General features: G+C 38.6%; 1 protein-coding gene across 1 annotated transcript in view; it reads right to left on the reverse strand.

Annotated features, from left to right (window-relative positions):
* The window catches only part of LOC134222887 (uncharacterized), a 636,084-nt gene that overhangs the window by 532,394 nt on the left and 91,502 nt on the right, over positions 1 to 12,188 (reverse strand). The gene's annotated exons all lie outside the window — the stretch shown is intronic.

Consider the following 12,188-nt stretch of genomic DNA (forward strand, 5'->3'; position numbering starts at 1 on the left):
CCTAAAAAAAAGTTTAAAGAACTCAAATTTGAGTACGGAGTTCAAATTTTTAACTCAATATTAGGTAGTTTTCTCACTCCCTCTCATGAATGATATTATAAACAAAGAGAGCTGCATCGACCGTTGTTCCGTGGAAGAAGCCAAATTTGAGTTGTTTTCACCATAGTCTCGGGTGAGTGAAAATAACATAAATTTGAGTTGGTGAAACTTCATAGTGGTGAAACTTCATAGTGGGTGAAAATTCAACACGGGAGTAAAGGCAAAGTACTCACCGGGTTTTTTTTTTGCATTTAACTTATTTTTGGCTTCTTCCACGCAAGGGCGGATTTGAGTGAAAGGAACCATAAAGTGAGTTGTTTCAAGGTTCCGTGCACACTTCCCATCAGCATCCGAGTAGAACTCTCATGGGAATCTGTAAAGAATTATGTTCATAATCATCGGAGTAAGGATTGTTCATTAAATTAAGTGGACACCATTTTATGAATGGTTTAAGGTTAAAACTTATCGAAAAAATTCGTTATTTTCACTCTGTTTGTAAAAAAAATGTTTACTTTTGCAGCACACCTGAAAAATTTGGAAAAACCTTGGAAATTCCGAACGATGGTATAGTGCATTTTGATGGACGACGAGATATACGTCAAATTGGACACCGGTACACTTTCAGGGCCACATTTTTTCAACGCTGAACAGAGGACAGATGTGCCTGATGACGTGCGATATATCCGAACCGAAAAAATTGAGGAAAATGTTTTGGTATGGCAAGCAATTCGCTCCTGTGACTCCATACTTCACAAACAACGGTGAATATTGAAGAAAATAATGTATCAAAAAACGACTTCTAACCATCTACCGAAAGCATGTGGATCCTCTATTGTTTTGGCCGGATCTGGCATCGGCTCACTACGTTTCTGCTACTTTGGAGATGCTGAAGAAGGAAAAAGTCGATTTTGTCGAAAAATGCCTAAACCCACCAAACTGCCCTGAACTACGTCCTATCGAAAAATACTAGGCAATAATTACGCGGCATCTTACGGTAGATGTGAGAGAAGCAAGCTCTGTTGACTGCTTCATGAAAATTTGGTCTGCGGCACAATGGAAAGTTACGGAAGAAGTTGTGCAGAATCTAATGGGAGCTGTCAAGAGAAAAGTCCGAGCATTCTTCAGAAAAGAGAAGTAAATATTCAAAATCACGTGAATTCGTTTATATGTATGTTGATTGTCATTTATATAAAGCAACCTTATGAATTTGTTTCATAATAAACATGTTCCTTTAAAAAACAGGTGTCCACGGTTTCGTTGATGAATACCTTTGGGAATCCGTGGGTCATATATCCATATAGGATTTGCTTCAGAATCTCTCGTTGATTTGGTTCGGAACCACTCAAAAATTTGCTTCGAAATCCGCCGATGATTTTCTTCGGAATCACTCAAGTATTTGCTTCAACATCCTTAGAGGATTCCCTTCGGAATCACTGGAGGATTCTGTACGGAATCCCTGGAGAATTATTTCGGAGGCACTCGACGAGTTGCTTCGGGATCCTTCAACAGAAATCTCAGAAATCAACAGAAATCTCTATAACATTCCCGTTGAAATTCCTGGAATATTCCCGTCGGAATTTCTGGAGATTCTCATTGGAATCCCTGAATTATTTCTGTCGGATTCTCTCGAACATTCCCATCTGAATCCCTGGAACATTCCTGTTGGATTGCTTTCAGGATTCCTTGAGGTTCCCATCGGTATCCTTGGAGGATACCCACCGGAACCCCCATGTCACATTTTTTTTCATTTGAGAAAGAATGAATATTTATGAAATATGCTAAAATATACACTGCCTCGGTGGGAGCCTGACGGCGATTCATCACTTATTGTTCTTTGAGTATGCGGGACAAAGCTATAAGACTTAGACGCAATAGTCATACGCTATTAAGGTCACTCCTGACAGAATCCAAGTTTCAAAGTGCTCGCGTTTTCGGGGGCACACCAGTCGATACGGAAGCAACACACAACTGTCATTTTTACTTTTTCACGCATGCTACGACGCAGCAAAGCTGAGTCAACAAAAATGACAGTTGTCCGCCGTCTGCGTATACGAGTGGTGGTCAAATTGCCCGTTTGGTGGCCGTTTGGTCAAATGGCCCGACACCAAATTATCGAACATATCGCTGCCGAGTGCTGTTTTTGAAAATTAAAAATATTGTTTATAAAATTGTTTATTTTGACTCACCTAGAATTGCATCATCGAACATGATGAAGAAGGAGGAGGAGAGAAGAAATATACCCAACCGGTGGTTGTTAGACTTTCTTACATTGCTGTATAAGAACCTACCAAAACCTGTACTAGGTTTACAACCAGGCATATGCGAAAATGCGATATTTATATAAATCTAGATTGCTTTGAGAATAGGTCGTATGTGCAAAAGAGAGATTCTCTTTGATCACGCTCTCTTTCGCTAATATATCGGCTAGCTTTGCATGTTTCGCTATAATTCCTCTTCAGCATGATAGACAAAGCTATTGTCTTTGGATATCTAACAAAAAAATTGAAGTAAACTTTTGTATAGTTTCGTAATAATCGAAAGAGAATACATCCAAAGAGAGACTCTCTTTTGCACATACGACCTATTTTCAAAGCACTCTAGAAATATTGTATGAGACCTTACAATTTTTCTTACAATATTTTTTGAATGAGAATCTAATAACTTCGCATATGCCCAGTTCTTATTCAAGTTTTGATAGGTTCTTAAACAGAATTGTTAGAAAATCTAACAGTTGCTGGTTGGGTGAACATTTGTAAAGTTGACCAAAGAGGCGGAGTTCCGGCTATGATTACAATTGGTACTGTCAAAATATGAAAAAATAATTGGTATGAAGTATTTTCTAATGATTCACAATATGAATCTCTGTACGAAGATATGCATCTGAACACAAATCGACATTGTTGTTTTATAAAGGCGAAGGTCCCAAATGTAGAAATCTGTACATTTCTTTATTAGAAAGTTATTTGTAATGCAAATTAACAAATAGAAAATTATAGATTTTTCTCGGATTTTTTTTTTATTAAATACAGAAACACCGTCTTCGACCAGAGGTTGTATAGACTGAACACTCAACACCTAGCATGCGACAATGGACGGGACACAACACCCAGTGGACCAGTGGAGAATTTTTCGATCACGAAAAGTTTCCTCCTTACTTATTTTGCAAATAAGTATAGCGAATTTTTAGGCTCTCCTACATATTCATATTTTTGACGTAGGACTTACGTCTCTCTTTACTATAACGGGTGTCATTCCAAAATATTCAAATCGACCGCTGTGTTGAAAGATTTTAAACGTTAATAGCGTTCGTCTCAATGGACGAATTTCTGCGGTAAGCCCCTCAATCGACAGATTTCAAGTATGCCTTTCATGTCCATGCTTGATAAGACCCGAAAAACTTGTTTCAATAGGCATGAAACTGTTTTCAATGAAATACATTGAGATCAAGGGAACCTATAAATATGGGTACCGCATAATTCTTGCATCATTCCATTACCACGTTCTGATTGGTGCAGACACCAGCGAATGAGCAGCCGCTGGGTCTGCCGAGAAGCCATAAAATAGCGCAATGTGATTTTTTCCTTTCATTCTGACCGGGAGAGGCGAAGCAACCGCATCATCGATTGAACACCACTCACACTTTTTAGCAGGGAATGAAGTCTGCACCGACCGCTTTTTCGGCTCGACACCATCGAAGCCACCATCATCAGCCGAAACCTAGCCAGTACAGCAGCAGTCCACCCTACAGACCCGACAAAGCAGCAATGCTGAGCAGATACCGGCAGCAGCAGCAGAGTCGAGCCGAGACCGGCCGGCATCGGTGATGAGCCGAGACAGGCTGAAGAAAAGCCACATGATGCAGCATGTATGTCCAAAAAACAAACGGTTCTTCAGAGAGCCAATAATAGAGATAAATATCAAAGCTTTCAATACCCTCCGGGATAGAAATTATACTTGGGTGCCAAATCCAATATTCCAGTGATAAAATTTTATGCGTGATTTTCATAAATAGCGTCAAAACTAACAGTGGATAATTTTTCTGATTTAACCGCGAAGTGGACGAAGGACTTCGCTTGACCATGCCTAAAAAAACATAAGATGTCCAAATCTCTCACATAATATTTGGATATTTGGATTAAAAAAACACCGATAACAGCTCAAACATTAATAAACTTGTAGGGATTGAGAGGGGTATGAGTGAATATATTGACTAAATAAGAGGGCATATAGTCATGAGCACTAGATGCGAGAGGTGACAGTTCAACGAAGTGAGCATTCAGTTTTGTGATGTATTTCGCGGGAAACAGTTGTGCTTCGGAGCTGCTGCGGATCGAGCAGCAGCTGGAGAAGGCTGATTCGGATGCAGCTGTCTCCTAAGGACACGACAATGGCCAAGTCGGTACGTTATGATCAGTGGCGCTCCCGAAATTATACGCTCGGTCGCAAGTGCAGAAAAAATCGGAATCGCGAGTGCTTGTTTTGTTTGAAAAAAAAAAGTACACGGTAACGCAATAAAAATGAAATTTCGTTTGTGACAATTATGACACTGGAAAAAAAATGTGTTTGCAAAAATAGAATGTGTGACACCATAAAAAATATTTTTCTTAAAAAGGTAAATTTCTCATTCGAGACAACCAGAAATTTTATTTGATTATATATTATTTGTATAGCGCATGGAAGATATTTATGTGTGCGCTGATAAACAAAGTGGATCAAATCTATATAGATTTCAAAGTGTGGATTATTAGTAGTGTGAACTAGTCAATAATTTTCCGAAAGGTAATCCCTGATAGGGTAAACAATCATTCCCCTGATAGGGTGAACAATCATTCCTCCGAGAGGGTATCCCTGATAGGGTAAACAATCATTCCCCCGAGAGGGTATCCCTGATAGGGTAAACAATCATTCCCCTGAGAGGGTACACAATAATTCCCCCGAGAGGGTAAACAATAATTCCCCCGAGAGGGTAAACAATAATTCCCCCGAGAGGGTATCCCTGATAGGGTAAACAATCATTCCCCTGAGAGGGTATCCCTGATAGGGTAAACAATCATTCCCCTGAGATGGTATCCCTGATAGGGTAAACAATCATTCCCCTGAGAGGGTAAATAATCATTCCCCCGAGAGGGCACCAATGTATGAATATGTAAGCAAATAGTTGCGTAGAATATTGTTGATGATTTGTTTTGATTTAGATGCAAGATTGAAGTTCTAGATCCTAGTAGATTCTATCCGTCACTGCATTCCGAGATCAGTGGTTGATTTGAGTTCAGTGTTAGAAAATGTAAACAAAGAGAGAAACATGTAAGCAATGAGTTACGTAGAATATTGTTGGCGATTTGTTTCTGATTTTGATGCAAGATTGATGTTCTAGAGCCTGGTAAGTTCTATCCATGACTGCATTCCGAGATCAGTAGTTGATTTGAGTTCAGTGTTAGAAAATGTAAACAAAGAGAGAAACATGTAAGCAATGAGTTGCGTAGAATATTGTTGATGATTTATTTCTGATTTTGATGCAAGATTGATGTTCTACAGCCTGGCAAGTTCTATCCATGACTGCATTCCGAGATCAGTAGTTGATTTGAGTTCAGTGTTAGAAAATGTAATCAAAGAGAGAAACATGTAAGCAATGAGTTGCGTAGAATATTGTTGACGATTTGTTTCTGATTTTGATGCAAGATTGATGTTCTAGAGCCTGGTAAGTTCTATCCATGACTGCATTCCAAGATCAGTGGTTGACTTGAGTTCAGTGTTAGAAAATGTAAACAAAGAGAGAAACATGTAAGCAATGAGTTACGTAGAATATTGTTGGCGATTTGTTTCTGATTTTGATGCAAGATTAATGTTCTAGAGCTTGGTAAGTTCTATCCATGACTGCATTCCGAGATCAGTGGTTGATTTGAGTTCAGTGTTAGAAAATGTAAACAAAGAGAGAAACATGTAAGCAATGAATTACGTAGAATATTGTTGGCCATCATGGAAGATATTTATGTGTGCGCTGATAAACAAAGTGGATCAAATCTATATAGATTTCAAAGTGTGGATTATTAGTAGTGTGAACTAGTCAATAATTTTCCGAAAGGTAATCCCTGATAGGGTAAACAATCATTCCCCCGAGAGGGTATCCCTGATAGGGTGAACAATCATTCCTCCGAGAGGGTATCCCTGATAGGGTAAACAATCATTCCCCCGAGAGGGTAAATAATCATTCCCCCGAGAGGGTACCAATGTATGAATATGTAAGCAAATAGTTGCGTAGAATATTGTTGATGATTTGTTTTGATTTAGATGCAAGATTGAAGTTCTAGATCCTAGTAGATTCTATCCGTCACTGCATTCCGAGATCAGTGGTTGATTTGAATTCAGTGTTAGAAAATGTAAACAAAGAGAGAAACATGTAAGCAATGAGTTACGTAGAATATTGTTGGCGATTTGTTTCTGATTTTGATGCAAGATTGATGTTCTAGAGCCTGGTAAGTTCTATCCATGACTGCATTCCGAGATCAGTAGTTGATTTGAGTTCAGTGTTAGAAAATGTAAACAAAGAGAGAAACATGTAAGCAATGAGTTGCGTAGAATATTGTTGATGATTTATTTCTGATTTTGATGCAAGATTGATGTTCTACAGCCTGGCAAGTTCTATCCATGACTGCATTCCGAGATCAGTAGTTGATTTGAGTTCAGTGTTAGAAAATGTAAACAAAGAGAGAAACATGTAAGCAATGAGTTGCGTAGAATATTGTTGACGATTTGTTTCTGATTTTGATGCAAGATTGATGTTCTAGAGCCTGGTAAGTTCTATCCATGACTGCATTCCAAGATCAGTGGTTGACTTGAGTTCAGTGTTAGAAAATGTAAACAAAGAAAGAAACATGTAAGCAATGAGTTACGTAGAAAATTGTTGGCGATTTGTTTCTGATTTTGATGCAAGATTGATGTTATAGAGCCTGGTAAATTCTATCCATGACTGCATTCCAAGATCAGTGGTTGACTTGAGTTCAGTGTTAGAAAATGTAAACAAAGAAAGAAACATGTAAGCAATGAGTTACGTAGAATATTGTTGACGATTTGTTTCTGATTTTGATGCAAGATTGATGTTCTAGAGCCTGGTAAGTTCTATCCATGACTGCATTCCGAGATCAGTGGTTGATTTGAGTTCAGTGTTAGAAAATGTAAACAAAGAGAGAAACATGTAAGCAATGAGTTGCGTAGAATATTGTTGACGATTTGTTTCTGATTTTGATGCAAGATTGATGTTCTAGAGCCTGGTAGATTCTATCCATGACTGCATTCCGAGATCAGTGGTTGATTTGAGTTCAGTGTTAGAAAATATAAACAAAGAGAGAAACATGTAAGCAATGAGTTACGTAGAATATTGTTGGCGATTTGTTTCTGATTTTGATGCAAGATTAATGTTCTAGAGCTTGGTAAGTTCTATCCATGACTGCATTCCGAGATCAGTGGTTGATTTGAGTTCAGTGTTAGAAAATGTAAACAAAGAGAGAAACATGTAAGCAATGAATTACGTAGAATATTGTTGGCGATTTGTTTCTGATTTTGATGCAAGATTGATGTTCCAGAGCTTGGTAAGTTCTATCCATGACTGCATTCCGAGATCAGTGGTTGACTTGAGTTCAGTGTTAGAAAATGTAAACAAAGAGAGAAACATGTAAGCAATGAATTACGTAGAATATTGTTGGCCATCATGGAAGATATTTATGTGTGCGCTGATAAACAAAGTGGATCAAATCTATATAGATTTCAAAGTGTGGATTATTAGTAGTGTGAACTAGTCAATAATTTTCCGAAAGGTAATCCCTGATAGGGTAAACAATCATTCCCCCGAGAGGGTATCCCTGATAGGGTGAACAATCATTCCTCCGAGAGGGTATCCCTGATAGGGTAAACAATTATTCCCCCGAGAGGGTATCCCTGATAGGGTAAACAATCATTCCCCTGAGAGGGTACACAATAATTCCCCCCAGAGGGTAAACAATAATTCCCCCGAGAGGGTATCCCTGATAGGGTAAACAATCATTCCCCTGAGAGGGTAAATAATCATTCCCCCGAGAGGGTACCAATGTATGAATATGTAAGCAAATAGTTGCGTAGAATATTGTTGATGATTTGTTTTGATTTAGATGCAAGATTGAAGTTCTAGATCCTAGTAGATTCTATCCGTCACTGCATTCCGAGATCAGTGGTTGATTTGAGTTCAGTGTTAGAAAATGTAAACAAAGAGAGAAACATGTAAGCAATGAGTTACGTAGAATATTGTTGGCGATTTGTTTCTGATTTTGATGCAATATTGATGTTCTAGAGCCTGGTAAGTTTTATCCATGACTGCATTCCGAGATCAGTAGTTGATTTGAGTTCAGTGTTAGAAAATGTAAACAAAGAGAGAAACATGTAAGCAATGAGTTGCGTAGAATATTGTTGATGATTTATTTCTGATTTTGATGCAAGATTGATGTTCTACAGCCTGGCAAGTTCTATCCATGACTGCATTCCGAGATCAGTAGTTGATTTGAGTTCAGTGTTAGAAAATGTAATCAAAGAGAGAAACATGTAAGCAATGAGTTACGTAGAATATTGTTGGCGATTTGTTTTTGATTTTGATGCAAGATTAATGTTCTAGAGCTTGGTAAGTTCTATCCATGACTGCATTCCGAGATCAGTGGTTGATTTGAGTTCAGTGTTAGAAAATGTAAACAAAGAGAGAAACATGTAAGCAATGAGTTACGTAGAATATTGTTGGCGATTTGTTTCTGATTTTGTTGCAATATTGATGTTCTAGAGCCTGGTATTGATGTTCTAGAGCCTGGTAAGTTCTATCCATGACTGCATTCCGAGATCAGTAGTTGATTTGAGTTCAGTGTTAGAAAATGTAAACAAAGAGAGAAACATGTAAGCAATGAGTTGCGTAGAATATTGTTGGCGATTTGTTTTTGATTTTGATGCAAGATTAATGTTCTAGAGCTTGGTAAGTTCTATCCATGACTGCATTCCGAGATCAGTGGTTGATTTGAGTTCAGTGTTAGAAAATGTAAACAAAGAGAGAAACATGTAAGCAATGAGTTACGTAGAATATTGTTGGCGATTTGTTTCTGATTTTGTTGCAATATTGATGTTCTAGAGCCTGGTATTGATGTTCTAGAGCCTGGTAAGTTCTATCCATGACTGCATTCCGAGATCAGTAGTTGATTTGAGTTCAGTGTTAGAAAATGTAAACAAAGAGAGAAACATGTAAGCAATGAGTTGCGTAGAATATTGTTGATGATTTATTTCTGATTTTGATGCAAGATTGATGTTCTACAGCCTGGCAAGTTCTATCCATGACTGCATTCCGAGATCAGTAGTTGATTTGAGTTCAGTGTTAGAAAATGTAATCAAAGAGAGAAACATGTAAGCAATGAGTTGCGTAGAATATTGTTGACGATTTGTTTCTGATTTTGATGCAAGATTGATGTTCTAGAGCCTGGTAAGTTCTATCCATGACTGCATTCCGAGATCAGTGGTTGATTTGAGTTCAGTGTTAGAAAATGTAAACAAAGAGAGAAACATGTAAGCAATGAATTACGTAGAATATTGTTGGCGATTTGTTTCTGATTTTGTTGCAATATTGATGTTCTAGAGCCTGGTAGATTCTATCCAAGACTGCATTCCGAGATCAGTGGTTGATTTGAGTTCAGTGTTAGAAAATGTAAACAAAGAGAGAAACATGTAAGCAATGAGTTACGTAGAATATTGTTGGCGATTTGTTTCTGATTTTGTTGCAATATTGATGTTCTAGAGCCTGGTGGATTCTATCCATGACTGCATTCCGAGATCAGTGGTTGATTTGAGTTCAGTGTTAGAAAATGTAAACAAAGAGAGAAACATGTAAGCAATGAATTACGTAGAATATTGTTGGCGATTTGTTTCTGATTTTGATGCAAGATTGATGTTCCAGAGCTTGGTAAGTTCTATCCATGACTGCATTCCGAGATCAGTGGTTGATTTGAGTTCAGTGTTAGAAAATGTAAACAAAGAGAGAAACATGTAAGCAATGAATTACGTAGAATATTGTTGGCGATTTGTTTCTGATTTTGATGCAATATTGATGTTCTTGGGCATTATAAAGCAGATCAATATAATAATAATAAAATTGTAAAAGAGTAGAGCAGGAGGAAGATGTAGGGATTGAGAGGGGTATGAGTGTATATATTGACTAAATAAGATTGGCATATAGTCATGAGCACTAGATGCGAGAGGTGACAGTTCAACGAAGTGAGCATTCAGTTTTGTGATGTATTTCGCGGGAAACAGTTGTGCTTCGGAGCTGCTGCGGATCGAGCAGCAGCTGGAGACGGCTGATTCGGATGCAGCTGTCTCCTAAGGACACGACAAAACTATCAATCGATTTTTCATCAAATGTTGGATTTGTTGGCATTGATCAAGAAATATCTAGATAAACATTGTTTGATACTGACCGCACACGAAGCGAACGTGACTGAATGATCGTCCCATTCCCATGTTACCAATTCTAAATCTTATCACCCGAAATCCCATGTCGGGGTGTTTCCTTCCATCTACTACTAACAATGTTGTCTCAGAAAAGAACACGTACTTCTCACCTGAACTGCAATTCTAAGCTCGCTTGCCCGGTTTATTGGCCTGTATCAAGCGAAAAGTCCCGTTAGGAAATAGACGCCAGCAGCGAGCAACAAGCGTAAAAAAGAAGAAGCCCTTCTCGAACGCGTTGATGATGATGACGCTTTGGCTGACAAAGAAGCGGGATACAAGACACTGGCTGATTGGCTCACCAATTGGGAAGCAGAGAAGATTCAAAATAAGGTATAAAAGAAAAGTGCATTCGCTCGCAGAGCATTCAGTCTTTTTTATACCACCACTAGAAATTCGCGGTTATTTGAAAAGATCGTTTTCTTACTTTTTGGACTTAGCCGAAGCAAACAGCCTTTTTCAAGGCTCTAAGAGTTAAAAATAATTGTCTCTATCAGTCGCTATCGTACGGATTAGGAGGCCCTACATCCCCTGCTGGGCCAACTTGTGGCTTATTTCAGGCAGTCCTTCAGTGGGAAGGTTGCCACTGTCGAGGCTAATATTCCGTGACCGGGCAGATACTTCCTGAATTGTTTTTGATGATTCTTGTTCGAGGTAGATTTGACCTCTGTGTCGGTTTGATGAGAAGATTTTGCCAAGGAATGGTATGCAACGCCGATTATTTATCCAAAATAGTTGATGTGAGAAATTTGGACATATTATGTATCTTAAAGGCATGGTCAAGTCAAGTCCTACGTCCACTTAGCGGTTATGTCACAGACATTACCCACTGTTCGTTTTTCTTGCACATCAATTGCCAGGACATGACATTTGAAAGAGTCCCCGAGCATTAGGAAAGGTTGAAAATCACTCAATTACTAAAATTTTACTCAATTTTTTTCTGCAAATTTAGAATGAAAATTGTTAATATATCTATCTTTTACAATAAACTAATTTATAATTTACTCAAACTAAGGCCGAAGTGGTTTTTACAGTACATAAAAGTCATCTTCATTCAGCTCGGTCCATGGCTGCACATCGCTAACTTCGCAGTATACGGAGGGTCCATAAATCGTCATCCACCTGAATAATCTGCCTTGCTCACTGCGCACCTTGCCGTCCATAGGCGCATAGGTCCTCTCGTGTCCGTAGAGGACTACAACCGGTTTAATAAGCGGGTTGTTGATATTTAGTTTGGTACAGCGATTCTGCATTCTATGATATCGTTTCGGGGGTCACGATTGAGCCCAAGTACACCTATTGTGGGTGGCTTACATTGTCTTCTCTTAAGCCTTTTCCTATCGTGTGCTTCGTCTTCGACGTGTTGATGACTACTGACTAGTCCAATCTGCATAGCTTCTGCCTGATGTAGACTTCCTTCATCTTCTCAAAGTTACGTTCCATAATATCAATGTCATCGGCGAAAACAAATAACTGAACGTGCATCGTGAAAATCGTATTACTCGTGTCAATCCCTGCACTTTGTATTACTCTCTCCATATCGATGTTGCATAGCAGGGTCGATAGTTCGTATCATTTGCGCGTTTCAAAGGGCCTCGAGATCTCTGAAACCTGAACAACGCACATCACCTGATACATCGTCGCTT

Source organism: Armigeres subalbatus, chromosome 1 (assembly GCF_024139115.2).
Source record: "Armigeres subalbatus isolate Guangzhou_Male chromosome 1, GZ_Asu_2, whole genome shotgun sequence".
NCBI classification, from domain to species: Eukaryota; Metazoa; Arthropoda; class Insecta; order Diptera; family Culicidae; genus Armigeres; species Armigeres subalbatus.